Source organism: Ochotona princeps, chromosome 6 (genome assembly GCF_030435755.1).
Source record: "Ochotona princeps isolate mOchPri1 chromosome 6, mOchPri1.hap1, whole genome shotgun sequence".
NCBI lineage: Eukaryota > Metazoa > Chordata > Mammalia > Lagomorpha > Ochotonidae > Ochotona > Ochotona princeps.
The window spans coordinates 79,881,171-79,896,465 of NC_080837.1; the positions used below are offsets into that span (position 1 = coordinate 79,881,171).

Consider the following 15,295-nt stretch of genomic DNA (forward strand, 5'->3'; position numbering starts at 1 on the left):
ATTTGAAGATATAAAAGTCCCAGTTACTAAAGCCCAAGAAGGCCTGGAGCTAATCCAGAAGTGACAAATGGATGTCTCTTGGGCAGGTGACACTGAGCGCAACAGGGAAGAGAATTCTCTGGAAGGCCTGAGAGCCCCTCAAGAGGAAGCCGCTTCTGTTCTCAAGGGTTTTTCACTGGAGACGGGTCAATTGAGCAAAGCCCCACACAGGTCTGTAAAGGATGTATCCGCCCACAGTCTTCTTGAAGGTATCTGTCGGTATTCATAAGATTGCAAAATCGAGCAATGCTACGATCCCATGATATGTTCCATATTTCATTTATTATATCATTGCAAAAGTTAAATAGGCATCACTTAAAAAAACCTAACAGGATAATCATGCATATGAATATGACAGGGAAAAACAAACACTGCCCTTATTTCATAGAAAAGACAGGAGACAAAGCCATGATGGGCGCCTTGCAGTGCTGTGGCCCTGAAGCGGGGGACTCTGACAGCTCACCAGCGCTTAGAGACACGCGCCGACACCCTCCCAGGCAGGACACGAGATGATGGCTGGGCTCGGTCGACTCTCCAAATGACAAACTGAACAGTAATCAGCTGTGCTTTCACTTAGAGACTTTATTAAATGTTACTCTGTTTCAAAGATTACTATTCTCATAAAGGGTTTTACTGACAATAATGTCTTTTAAAAAAGATTTATTTATTTGAAAGGCAGAGTTACGGAGAAACAGGTGATCGTCTGTTAGCTCACTCTTCAAATGGCTGCAACAGGCAGGAGTCAGCAGGTCCCCACCGTAGTTGCAGGCACCCCAGCACTTGGGCCTCCTCTGCTGCTTTCCCAGGCTTTAGCACAGAGCTGGATCAGAAGTGGAGCAACCAGGAAGGACCCAAAGCAGCACCCAAAAGGGATGCTGGCATTGCAGCCAGTGGTTTAACGAGTTATAATGCCAGCCCCAAGAATGACTTCTAAAAAATGTTCAAACCACCAATCTTTAGGCTTTGTCTTCTAAGACGTCTTTTTATCTTTAACCAAGACACAGCACTTGCACATAATTATGGGTCCCCTCTGACATTTTGCTACTTGGGCACAATGTGTTATGGTAAGAACAGGGTAATCTATGCCTCTTCTTTTTTAAAATCCAATATTTCTGCATGAACATTCCAACTTCAGTCTTTCAGGTAGAAACAAACCCCAGCAGGTGCACCTGACTTCAGTGGGAACTGGTGTGCTTGGGATGCAGGTTGGAGGACCGGCATCCCCTATGGGAGTGCACATAGACCCTCAGAAAAGGCAGCATATAGGATGAGGCAGGGCCTGCAGGAAGGGTTTGGGGGATCCTGGCAGCTGTCCCAACCAGGGCCTGAAGCAGAGTCCCCAAGCCCACATCCAGGGCTCAGACGGACGGCTGCTGTGTGCACAAGGTGTTGAAATACCCTGCACTTGAACAGCAGAGACAAGCTGGCCTGAACCTGCTCAGTCCCAGGACTCCCTCACCGGGCTAGCCCGGGGAGAGTAACTCCGCCTCCCCACCCCCACAGCTCCCAGAATGGCCCTGGTAAGCATTTCAGTTTGCATTGTGTGCCTCTGCTAACAAGGTGAGGAGGGAGAGAGGGCCGGGGCACGCGCTCCCAGCCTAATTCAGAAAGCCAGCTGACAGCGGCAGCTCTGCGGACAAGGTTAATCTCGGGACTTCTACGTGCTGGGCCCCTGCCCCAGCCCCCTCAACCCCCCGCAGGACAACAAAGCTTTTGCTGAATGCGCTACCCTCCCTCCCAGTTCACGGCCCCGCGCGGCCAACACGAGAACACGCAGAGCTTCGGCACATCTTATAACGGGGTTTTCTGTCCTGCTGAAGCTGCGGAAAAGACCTTGCGGTTCCCTAGGAGGCAAGGGTCCTTGGAAACCACAGGCTCCGCTGTTTTCCCACGCTGAGAGCCACGCTGCCGGCCAGTTGTGACTTTGACCTATGTCTGTCTTCCACCAAGATCTCCGGGGAGATTTTTATCACTCAAGATTGAACCAAAGCATTCCACACGCCCCTCCCTGAACTTGACTCACCCTGCAGCTACTTCCAGGGAGCTACTCTCCCTGGGGGCAGGTCTCCTCCCATGGGACCTTCACCCTCCAGCTCTTCCCACCTGTAAACCTCTGGGCTAAGTTCCACCTTTCAGCCAGACACAAGGAATGAAGGCCCTTTAGGAGGACCCTGGGCACTGATCCCTGGAAGTTTTAGGATTTTTCTGTGGGGCTGGTATTGTGTCTGGAGTTCCTGCCCCTCTTATCACTATTCCCACATTTCTTATCAGTTCGCCATGCCTGTGCTTTTTCTGCTGCAAATACTTTATTCATGGCATGTTCCCCCCCCTTACTAAATAGCATGAACATTTTCATGCTGTGCTAATTATTTAACTTTTTTTTTCTCTACAAAGACTTATATGCTACACGTAAATATCTTTCCTAAGTTGCAAACAAGACTTCTGTGATAAAAGGCAGAAGTACAGCTAAACTAGGAAGCTGTAAGCTCTTTCTTCCTTTCTTTGGGAGTGACTCCAGGGCAGGCAGGTGGCCTCCCACGCTGCTGAGTCCAAGGTTCCCGAAAGCACAAAAGCTCCTGGGAGCCTGGACAGTCATTCCGAGACGCAGCTGGAAATGTGCAAGTGAAGTTTTACAGGATAAGCCACTGTAACAAGACCAGGAAATATTCAAGGGCAAGATTAGCAGGCTGTTTTTTGTTTTGTTTTTGTTGCAGTTATACAACTCAACACCAATCGTTCCTAACAGCAGCAAAGGCCACGGAGATATTAACAGAGCATCCACACAAAATTGAAGAGCGGGGAGAGCAGGTGATTCGTACACATGTGAATATTCACTCTACAATCTATTCCACCTCTTTGAAAATCCCATGCTGCCACATCCACCACACCCTCAAAATGCCTCAAATAAAGGACCTCTTAACTTTAGGGTGACCTGTTACATGCAAGGGTCCTTTTACATGTGCCCAAAGTTGCCTTATCTGGTCACACTTTGGGAGATATTCAGATTAAGGTCACATCCAAAAAAGGCATTTTTTATTTGTAAAATCCATCAAACATTTGTCGAATAAATGAGGGAGTTCACGTGTACAAAATGTAAAATAGCTGTGGGTCAGCACAGTGGCACAACGCAGCTTCCTGCTAATGCCTGGGAAAAGCAGTCAAGATGGCCGAGGTGCTTGGGTCCCTGTGCACAAGGGAGACCTGCAGGAAGCTGCTGGCTCTGGCCTGCTCCAGTGATGGCCTTCTGGTAAGTGAATCAGCAGACAGAAATGCCTCTCTCTCTCTCCTCATCTTTGTGTAACTTTTTAAAAATGTAAAATATCTGGAAACATCTAACACTAATACAAGGATGGCTCACAAAGTTCCTGGAGCAGGGCAGGCGTTGGTCGTTCTATTCTAGAATTCAGCTTCCTGTTACTCCAGGGTTGGGATGGCTCATGAAATTGGGTCTTCCCCTCATCTTTCCTTCTTCCTTCCTTCTCTCAAGATTTCATTTACTTGAAAAGCAGAGAGAGAGAGAGAGAGGGCTTCCTTTTATGGGTTCACTTCCCAGTGACTGCCAACAGCCACGACGGGCCAAGCTGAAGCCAGGGACCTAAAACATCCAGGTCCCCCACATGGGTAACAGGGCCCCAAGCACCTGGTCATCTCCCGCTGCTCTTCCAGGCACATTAACAGGGAGCTCGCTAGGAAGTGAAGCAGCCAGCACTCCCAAAGGGGATGCTGCCTGGCAAGCAGTGGTTTAACCTTCCACACCATGCCAGCCCCAAGTGTTTGGGTTTCTGCCCTGACAGGGGAGACCAAGTCTGAGCTCCTAGCTCCCAGCTTTGGTCCAAGCTAGTCCAATTGTAGGCATTTAGAGAAGTAAATTAGTGGATGAGAGTTTTACCCCTGTCTCTCTCCTTCTCTCCTCTCTGTCTCTCAAAAAAGTTGATGGCGCATGCACCAAAAAAGGCTATTTGTGCGAAATTTTTGAAATCCATGGATAGTTTTTTCATAAGAAACACCTTCCAGAAAGGTTTTTAAGAGTCCTTGCAAACTGAATCATCCCAGTGGCAAGGGGGGCTCACAAAAGCAAACTTGCACTGAGCAACCTCCATGTGCAAGGTCCAAGCTGATGGTCAGAAGCCTTAGATTCGGCTGCACAGAAAGAGGAGCGAGGGGTGGGCATCATGCCACAGTGCCTGGGATGCCACCCACAGCCCACAGCAAGAGAATCGGGCTCCAGGCCCTGCACACTGCTTCCTGCTAATACACACACTGCCTGCTAATACACACCTGGGGAAGCAGTAGACCATGGCCTAGGCACTTGAGTCCTTGGCCCAGCCCTGGCTGTGGTAGGCATCTGGGAAGTGAACCAGCATGAGACAGGAATTAATCTGCAACTGACTAACAATGGCAAAGGTTCACATTCCTCTCCGGTACTTGGAAGAAAGGAGACACAGAGCTGACATATACTTGGATGGAAATACAACTTTAAGCATTTTTTTCCTTCCTCCTTCAGTGGTGACACCTTCTCCTGTTTAAAAATAGCAGTGTACTAATTCTCTGTTACATCTCTTAGAAAGGTGCATCTGTGTCTGGCATGACCTTATCCCTGCATCACCTGGTCCTATAACTCACCCCCATCACCCTGTGCCTTCCAGCAGCACCCACCTCGACTTCAACACATTTGTCTGCACAAATTTAGCTTTAGCTTAAGTCACTAACTATATTTAGTGTTTGCCTTCATCCCTACTGAGCTACAAAGGCTGGCTGGAGGAGCGTGTGTGTGTGTGTGTGTGTGTGTGTGTGTGTGTGTGCATGTGTTTTATGAAGAAGAGGTGTCGTTTTGAACCAGTGTGCTTCGTTCCTATCTTTGAACATGGCTTTTGCAGACACAGGGTAGAACGGGAGCTCCACTTTGTCTGGAAAACAAACGGGCAGCATTCTTCATCTTATTATGTGCGCTCCCCACACAGAACACCATGTGGAATTTGTGTGGGACCTTATTTACTAGATTACAAAAGCCATCCTTAGTGGATACCCATGCAGGAAAGAACAGACTGCTGTTATTGAAGTCAAATGTCATATCAGAAAATAATCCCCTGGAATGTTTGGAAAGTACGCTGCTGGTTTTGATCCCTGGAAGAACGCAATTCGGCTTTCACAACAAATTAAAGCGGCAAGGTAAACCTTTGAGCAAAAATGAACAAGCTTTCTGGTTGGAGGCTGGGCTTTCAGGAACCTGCAGAAAGGGATCCACGGGCTCTTTCCAGGGCCTGCTTTGACACAAGACAGCCAGCTAGACGGTGGAAGGGTCCCAGAGCTACAAGGACCACCACCAACCTCCACTGACAGCCCTGAACCCCTCAGGGAGAGGCAGGCACAGAACCCGAGCCTCATCACATCTTCACTTGGCTCTAGTTTCCCCCGTGTGGGAGTTCACAGGAGCCTGGGCTTCTAGACACTTCTGTGTTGTCTGAGTTCTCCTGCAGAGCCCACTGCACAGGGCTTAGATCTGTTCCAGGAGCTGGTGATACGCAGCACGGGGTTAAGCCACTGCTTACACTGCACTGTTCTAGTCCCAACTACACTGGTACTCCAGCATGGCTGCTCATGAGTCTGGGGAGGCAGTGGATGGTGGGCTACACCCTTGTGACCTCTGTCATCCCCGTGAGGGACACAGTTGAAGCTCCTGGTTCCTGACTCATCCTGACCCAGGTCTGCTGGCTGTGGCCATCCGGGGAGTGGACCAGTGGATGGAAGATCGATCTGTCTCTCCTTTGCTCTTTCTCCGTCTCCCCTCTCTCCTTCTCTCTTTGCACCTCACATCAATCATTTTTAAGAGACATTTATTCCAGATAAACACATTGTGTCCCATATAAAATACACAATCTGTAGAAACAACATCTCCATTGTGCCAGAACACAATAAAACTAAACCCATCAGTGCTGAGCTGGACCTAGACCAGACATGCTGTTTCTTTACAGACAATATTAGCACATAGTCATTTACCTGGAAGAGAAAGTGGCAAATTCTCTGTGGTTCATCAGGTCCAACCCTGCAGATCTGTGTCTTTGAATGTGAGAGCACCATGTCTGGGCGAAGGTGCTGCCTCTCACTCACGCCCTCCACCCAGCAGCATAAGCTCACCTGGTGGGGCATGGCGGGGACAGGGTAGAGAGGAATAGTGTCCTACACCTGCCACCATCTGGGAATTTTTAAGACACTTTTCCACTCTCCTTCCATGGGCACCTTGGGTGTGGATAGTCCCTTGAAAATTGCCTCAGAAATTAGAAAAAAAAAAAGTCTTGTCCAACTATTTTTAAGGAGAATTAGCAGAGCTCCTAGTTGTAATTTTCCAGGCCTGAGTAGACTGGTCTGCTAGGAGATTGCTCACTCCGCTCAGAGGCTGAGCAAGGCCTAGCATAAAACAGAAACGCGAGCCGAGCAGGCTTCTTCGTCCAGGCTGGCCCTGGGCTTCAGGTGCAGTCGGTGGTGTGTAAGCTGTAACACCAGCCCCTGGACTCTGTGGGCCCAGGGATAAGATCGCCACTGTATGAATAGCCTGGGGCCCTCTGATTGGCTTTGCAGTCCCCCAGCCAAGTGAATATAGCAAACAGTATAGAAAGGGGGAAAGGGCAGGCAAAAGCAAAAAGAAAGAGCGAAACAGTAAAACCAGAACTGATGTGGCATCCACCAGGCTTCCAGTACTTATGGAAACAATGAATCCTGTAAAAAAAAAAAAAAAAAAAAAGCATCCCAAATGTAAGATTTTCATGTTTCCTTTATTAAATACTGGTTCGGAGCGGGGGTTTGGGTGAGGGGTTGTGGCTCAGGGCGCTAAGCTGCTGCTTGCAATGCTAGTATCCCAAGTGGGAGCCAGTTTAATTCTCAGCTGTTCCATTTCCGATCAGTGTTTCAAATACCATAACCCTGTTACCGTGCCTGAGAAAAGCAGTGGAAAGTAACCCAAATGCTTGGGCCCCTGCACCCAGGAGGGAGACCTGAACAAAGCTCCTGGCTCTCTCAGCTTTGGCCTGGCCCAGCCCTGACCACTGAAGCCACCTGGGGAGTGACACAGCAGATGGCAGATCTCTCTGGAATTCGGCTTTCCAAATAAGCAAAAACTGTGAAGGAAGATTCAGAAAAAGACAAGAGTGATTCTGGGAGCATAAGAGAAAGATTTTGCTACTTCTGATGAAGTTTTGCAAACTTTGGAAAGTTTTTGCCACAGGAAAAAATGTGTCAAAGAGGATAGCAGAAATTGGTCCAGCAGACAAAGCACGTAGCTTGGAACTAGAAAGGAAGTAAAGAAGGCAGATCCACAGATGACCAGAAATAATTAAAAACACACAAGGGGCTGCAAGGTGCGTCAGGGAATGTAATATCAGGAAGGAAGCATTTCAGGAAAAGAGATCACTCAGTTCTTGTGTTCAAGGAAACTGCGTCCTTACTGGAAAAGATCAATACAGCAAGACCCCTTTCCCATTCCTTACACCAACATTCTGAGGCATCCAATGTGTGAACGCAAAAATGAAACCGTGAGAGAAGGCAGTGGATGTGGGAAGGACCTCAAAGGGGAAGTCATCTTTTTCTGGCCAGGAGCCAGTACTCACAATCAGATGACTAGCAGGAAGACTCTGCAGTGCAGGCACAAAGGGTTACCCTCCTAAGGCAGGGACCCTGGCTATCATAGCCATCACACGGGCACACGCCAGGGAGGACGCAGGAGGCACTAGCTGAGCAGCTGCCACCAAGGGAAGAGTGCATGAGACGGAACGCTTCTGGGGGATCGGCAATAGTCGGTACAACTTTGGAAACACTGTGACTCATCAACCCTGCACGACCAAGGATTTACTGTACACACCCAGGAGCTGAAGCTCCACTCAGAGACCAAAGTTCTAGAAGAAAAAGTGCCACCTCAAGTTCAGCATTCATACTGTGATCAGAGCCCCACCCTAGTTCCCAAGACACTGGTCCTGAGGGTGACTGTTGACGCCCTTGCCGTCGCTACCCTGTACCAGCTGACGTGCGTGCCTCCACACCCCCAGACGTCAGCATCCTGGAGGCAGGATGCTGTCCTTTCATCTTTCTAACATGACACTTATATGGCCCAGAGCAAATGCTCAAAATAACATTTGTCAAATGAGAATGGATGCATAAGCTAGATGCATGAGCTAACTGGACAAACTTGTGGGCAGAAAGATGACAGGACAGAAGGGGAGGAAGACATAACCCTTCAGAAGAGTTCTCTAAGAAGCTTCCAGTGAGTCCTGGCTGTAAAAAATCATTTCTTGAGCCAGTGCTGTAGGATAGTACATGAAGCCTCTGCCAAGCACCCCATATAAATGCTGGTTTGAGTCCCAGCTACTCCACTTCTGATACAGTTCCTAACTAATGGCCTGGAAAAACAGTAGAAGATGGCCACTGCACCCACTTGGGAGATCTGGACCAAGCTCCTGGCTCCTAGCTTCAGACTGACCCAGCTACCTGGGGAGTGAATCAGTAAACAGATCTCTCTATACATCTGTCTTTCTCTCTCTGTAATCCTGTCTTTCAAATAAAAACAAACAAACCTTAAAAAATGAAAACCATTTGTACATTAAGCATGCAAGTGTCTCACAGCACAGGGAGCACTGGGTGTAGACGATGGTAATTTCTATGAACTGTAGTAGATTGGGTCAGATTCGATGAAACCCAAAACTCTTAAGCTTCAGGGACTAGCTTGTCAAATAACAAATGTTCCTGTAAACAGGCAGGCTGGAGTTACTGTGCCCCTGGGAAATTTCTGGAATGAATACAGAGAATGCTTCTGTTGATTAGCCTTTGTAGCTTGCGGCTGAGTGTTGACCTAAAAGGGAAATTCTGGCCCTCTGGATTTTAGGATTTTATGTAACACAGCGTGCCCTTATCAGTTCCCATGGGGAAAAACTGTCACTTGCCGGGATGTCAGCGAGACTCGCAGCGGGGACTCTACAGAAATGTCCCCTGTTCCCAAGAGCTGGCAGCTGCCCTCTCACACCTCCTGGAGGACCAGAGAGGAAGCCTATACATGGATCCAAGCCCGATGAATGAATGCACCCAAACAGTGTGCTTTGTAGGATGAACACTTACCTATTAGCACAAAATAATAAAGTAAAGAGGGGGAGGGGAAATCCCAGAGTCCTTGGAACTGTATTATAACACAATTATAAATAATAATAATAATAATAGGGTTCCAGCGCAGTGGCCTAGCGGCTAAAGTCCTCACTTTGAACATGCTGGGGTCCCATATGGGCACCAGTTTTAATCCCAACAGCCCCGCTTCCCAGCCAGCTCCCTGCTTGTGGCTTGGGAAAGCAGGATGGCCCAAAGCCTTGGGACCCTGCACCCGTATGGGAGACCTAGAAGAAGTTCCTGCTTTGGATCTGCACAGCACCGGCCATTGCGGTCACTTGGGGAGTGAATCATTGGACAGAAGATCTTCCTGTCTGTCTCTCCTCCTCTCTATATCTGCCTTTGCAATAAAAATAAATAAATCTTAAAAAAAAAAAGGCTGTGCCATCAGTCCCAGGTTCACTTTCTTTTCTTTCTTTTTTTTTTTCTAGGCAGTTACATCTTGTTTAGCATTAACAGTCATAAATGGATAAATTTTGGGGGGGAGAATCTTAAGCCACAATTTAAACTTTGCAGTATATGGTGATTAAGCACGGTTTTACAAAACTTTGCATTTTAACAACTGAAGAATAGAGAAGTTTTAGTCAGGTGAGCAGGGAAATCCACAACAACCTAGTGAGTGAGGAAGAATTTAACTCTACATCCTACTTAGTAAAGTCAGAAAAAGCAAATAGGGAACCTGACCAGTAAGTACAGGCTGAGCAATTATAGGCTAGTTGGCCTTTTCCATGGCTGTTCCAGACTTTCTATATATATCAGTGCCTCTCTCTGTCATCTGAAAAGCCAGATGGGAAGCCTGATCAGTGAGGTACAAGCTGAGTGATTATCAATTAGCTGATCTTGTCTATCTGAACTAATTTGGGGGCTCACAAGCAACCCTGATGGTTGGTGTAAGAGAGGGCTGGGAGCCAAGGCTGGAACTAGATAAGGACCAGAGAAAGTTCCTCACCTGAGTTCAGAAGGAAATTTACAACCCTTTTATGTCTGAGTGCCACCCGGGGCTCCTGGCTATAGTTCCGATGTCACCAGATCCTATGAGACGGTGTTGGGCTGCTTCCATCCTGTGTGGAAAATCCCATAGGAAATGACTGACTTCAGATTTCTCGGCCTCCGAGGGCATTCATATTCCCTGTGATCTGCTAGGCAGTCGGGATATGGTTCTCGGTGTCCATACTGACAATCCTTGATGAAGTATCCATTGCTTCCGTGGCGAAAGCACTTGGGAGGCCTCCAGGAGTCTCCGGGATACAGACCTCCTCTTCTCCTCCTGTTCCACCTAAGATCCGCTCCTGCTCTGTACACACAATGTCCTTTTAAGAGGGTGTCAGGGTTTTCTTGGATCCCACCACAAATTTCTATGGTTTTTCTAATGTCTAAGGCCGTTAAGAATTTGTTTTCTATAAATAATAAGTTACACTTAGTCTTCCTCAAACATTCTAAGAACGTGGAGAATTTCTCTGCACTCCTGACCTGTAGTGGAACAAGAGGGATATTAAACAAATTTAGTTTTTCAGTTCTTAGATGCAGTTCCACTAGGGGTTCCATCTATTCCAGGGGTAGCGGGTGAGCCATAGGGAAACCCACAGTTTTGAGGATCCATCAGGAAATTCTAGGGACAAGAACATAACCTTTCCCATAGATTATTAGTGTTCCAGAATATCAATCATGCAGTTGTTTTATCAAATACATCATGAGGTCAGGGACGTTATGCTTGGTGCACCAATCTCTTAAGATCCCCCATGTCACTCGGTGTTGGGAGGTGTCTGGCCTCTTTCTCCTCCATTGTCTCCTTGATGGTGATGGATCTTTCAGGATGAGGTCATGAAGTTGTCTTACTGGAGGGGCTTCCTCCAGTGGATGGAGTCTAGGGCTTTATGTTACAAGCAGGCACCCACACAGGCTGTGGCTCAGTTTCTGGGAAAACACAAGCAAACCCTCTTCCCATAGTTAGCAAGAGGTCAGGACATCTCCACTTTTGGGTGACTGGGTCCCTCCAACGGACCAACGGCATCTGTGTTGGGCCTCTAGTGGCCTCTAGTAACACACAGCTGGTGCTCACCAGAAGGCAAAATCTGAAGAATATTTAACGTGAATAAGGCCAAATTAATGCATTCACAGGAATAGCATATTCCCCCCTCTGCTTTTAAAGCATAACTTTAATATATTGGTGTTTCTTTTTAACTATGTCCCAATCTTGAGGATATTAGGGGAGGCCTTAGACCTGAGCTCCCAGGCTTACTTTATTAGCCAACTTCTGGGGTATTTCCTGTCCACATCTTAAAATGTATGCAGAACAGGAAAGGAGATCAAAGAGAGAAACTTCAAAAACAGTGAGTGCAATGCCAAATTCAGAATATTTTTAATAACTGTAAGAAAAATAACCTCACTGTGAAAGATGAAAGTGTATAATGTACAACTGGGTTTACTGTCACTCATTTCCCACCATGATTCGCCTCCAGTTACCCATCCCCTCCACGTCCCGGGTGGGGGAAACTTTCCTTTGGTCACCCCGGAGGAAGGCCCTCTGCTGGAATGTGGTGGAAGCCAAGCCACTGGACTTCAGAGACACGATCGTCAGAAGCATGGCAGCCATGCCACCTAAGGCCGTGGAGGTCTCACATGGGGCAGAAGTTTTGCTGTGAAGGGCAGCAGCTGAGAAGCAGAGATGGCCCCAACTGGTCCAGCCTGCCTAGCAGATGCTCCGCCCATCTATGATGCCCACAGAGCTGTCGTAGTTGCCCAGCCCGGGTAAGGCCCTGTATGCATCCACGCTAGGCATTGTCAGGCTGCAAGCCCGGGAGAAGCGCAAGCCAGAGCTGCTCACTCACGGAGGCACAGCTTCTTATAAAATAAGACAGCTGGGCCACCGATGAGCCAAAGCACAAAGAGGTGTGGGAGAGTGGAGGAGCAGGGAAAGACCAATGGATGGCTTTAAGTTAGTTAGGGGAGGGTAGTGCTAGTATTCTATTGCACAGTGAGGTAACTACATAGGTGATGGTGCCCTGCTTGTTTCTCTAGAAAGAAAGCCAGAAGGATTCTGACTGTTGTCAACAGACACGGTAGGTGTTTGAGCACACACAGATATGTGTATCCTGAGTTGAACACGACGCAATGTACACAGGTATCACATGATACCCCGTGAGTAGGTACAACTATCATGTATCAATTAAAAATAAAAATTAAATCTTGAAAACCAAAAGGTGTATTCCTCTAAGACCTTAGAAATGGGGGCTGGCATTTCGGTACAGCAACTAAAGCCGCTGCTTTCAACACCAGCATCCTACATTGCAGCACCTGTGTGAGTCCCAGTTTCAGGCCAGGTGAGCCTGGTAGTGAGTCTGGTGGTGAGCCTGGTGGTGAGCCTGGTGGTGGTCACAGCAGGAGGCCTCCGCTTGAGGCCATGGTGATTTCCAGCCTGGAACAAGTGCCCAGCTTGCTGTTGCTCCTGCCACGCCAGGACAGGACAGGGAGGCATTAATGGCAAAGGAACGGGGCTCCCCGCTATGCACAGCAGCTCCGCGATGCCTCCCCACCCCAGGACTGAGGGCTATCTGTATTTCAACCAAGAGATGAGAAGATTAGCTGGAGTCCTGAACTCAAGCTCTGACTGAATACAAAGATGAAAGCGCAGACCAGAACAGAAAATTAAAACCAAAACACAATCCAAGGTGAGTGAAACAAAAATGCATTTGAGAGCGTAGAAGATGCCCGAACTTGGCCACAGCTCACATCTCTTGGGGGGTCTCCTCCCTAACAAGGTGGGGGTCCCACGGACACTTTAACCTCCTAGACACCTGAGAGTCTGACAAGAGTCTTGAGATGATTTCTTCATTTGGAAGAAAGAAAAAGATGCTTCTGTGATCCCCAGTGGGGAGGCCAGGCATGGGTAAGAGCCCTCACGTGGGAAGACAGAAAGGGCAGACAAGAACTGGTAGCTGGTGCCCCACGGGCATTGCATGCATGTCGACCTGATACCTCTGGCATGGTTCCCAGCCCCGTCCCCTCTGGGGCAGTCAGTCCAGAAAGCTGGAGTCTCTGGCCCAGCCCCGCAGCACACCCATTGATCTGGGCAAGTGGCTCCACTGTCCTTGTCTCCTTCACCACCTTCATCGTGGGCTCATGAGGGTCCTGCTGCTGAGAACTGTTGGAGGGCTGGGGCAGACCCATGGGTGCCTGGCACCCAGTCACTGCTGCACTGGGGAGGTGCGGGGGACCTTGCAGAAGAAACGAGCAACGGCCCTGGGTGAGGAGGGCCACTCTGTCTGACAAGAGCAGAAGTATAATAGCTCAGGGCAGCTATTGACATTTGAAGTCTCCTGGGCAAAAGAACGACTTGTTAAGTTGACCGACTGATAATGTCAAACACATTATGCACTTGCCACTAACAGATTCCATCTTTCAGGTTTCAAACAAACAAGTTCTGGATACTAGCTGTTGCCAAAATCAAAGGCAACACCTTCAACGCCAAAACCCAGCCTGGGGAGCCCTGGGAGTTGCCACACCCCTCTGTGTCCCAGCCTCGGTTGTCACTTTCTTTCTGGCATCTAATCAGAAATGTTAAGGAAACACGCAGGATTGTTCTCTTAAGATCAAGGAGATTTTTGCTACACATTTGTTTCCTGTTTTCCAACCTCTGGGGGATCTCAAGTCCCCACTCTGCCTTGCTGGCCGCCAGGGCAGGAGAGAACCACACTGTCTCGGACCCGACAGGCGGGTTCTGTGGCCTGTGGGCCTGCTCAGCGCAGTGCCATCGTCCCCTCCCAGCCCCACCAGGTACTGGTCCCCAGGTAACTTCAGCAAGCCTTCCACGGGAAATGAGACTGCAAATGTCACCTTCCACTTTGCTGAGAACTGGAAGTAGTTAGACGTCACACAGAGTACAGCATTCCACGCCGCTCTCACTCACCAGGCCCCCAAATCTAAATCATATAATCACAACGGGGCAGAAGGGAAAGTCATTTTTGCCCCTCTTCTTCCCTCTCCCACCACACCCGGTAATGCTCTGCCTACGGGGGAGTTTCCAGGCTGTCAAGGTTAAGGTTTAAACCAACAATACCCCCTGCTCTTCTTTCCTGTTTACTGATGTCACAATCCTTAGGTAGAATAACAGGAAGGGAAATGTGGTCAGTTTAACAAAACCAGGCTCTGTTCTGGGGCTATGTGAGGGCTGTGTCACAGCCTTGGTTCTCTCTGAGAAGGAGGGAAGGGGCCACAGTGAGGAGAAGGCCATGTGTAGGCCACGGGCCTGCAGAGCGCTATGTGGTCCCCAGCTGCGGGCTGCAGGAGTGCATCAGGCATTTGGTCCCTGTGGCAGCGAGGGCAGAGGGCAAACCTCACAAGCAACACATCCTGATGGCAGGACACTATGAGGTCTGGCACTGTCAACAGCACAGGGCGTGCCTCTGGCAGACAGCAGCGAGGGACAAGGCTCACAAAGACATCTACCCCGCTACAAAACAAAGGCATTCTGCATCCTCTAAACTGGCCAAGTGGCTGTCACCATGAACACAAAGAGGGCCACGTCCCTCGAAGTCCACATGGATGACATTCTGGAAGTCAAGTGAAAATGACCAAAGCTGCCACTTGAAACGAATCCAGAATCTGAAGCTTTGGTTTATAGATCTGGTCATGTCTAAAAGGTCCACTTCTCCCTACTCAGTGAAGAACCGCTTTGAAATATCACCACGCGACAGGCAGCTGTGTCACCGTTACACCTGCTACTGCAATTGATGTCCCTAAGGACAGACTCCTGTACAGACTGACAAGTGGTACAAAGTGTTGGCTAATTGAGTCAGGCATGCATGGGCACAAAGTAGGGCCATCCAAGTAAAGAGACTGTTAATAATTACAAGGAGCAAATAATAGCAATTAAAACGTTTCTGGACAGTGTTAGATTCTCTCTCTCTCCTTGCGATTTATCATATATTAAACTTCCATCTGTGACTGGGGTTATGGTAGGGCACCCCTCAAACACACAAGCCTGACATGATTAAAACATAAAGTCTATTACATCACAGTACCTTATTTTATGATTTTTAAAAATTTTGGTTAACTTGAGGAGGAAGGAGAAAGACAAGGACAGAGTTTTCATCCGCTGGTTTACTCCCTACGTAAC

General features: G+C 48.4%; 1 long non-coding RNA gene across 1 annotated transcript; it reads left to right on the forward strand.

Annotated features, from left to right (window-relative positions):
• Positions 1-12,726: 12,726 nt before the first annotated feature.
• LOC131480597 (uncharacterized) lies at positions 12,727-13,767 on the forward strand. Its single transcript, XR_009245651.1, has 2 exons — positions 12,727-12,848; positions 13,583-13,767. It is a non-coding gene; the product is annotated as an uncharacterized LOC131480597 (long non-coding RNA).
• The last annotated feature ends 1,528 nt before the right edge of the window (positions 13,768-15,295 follow it).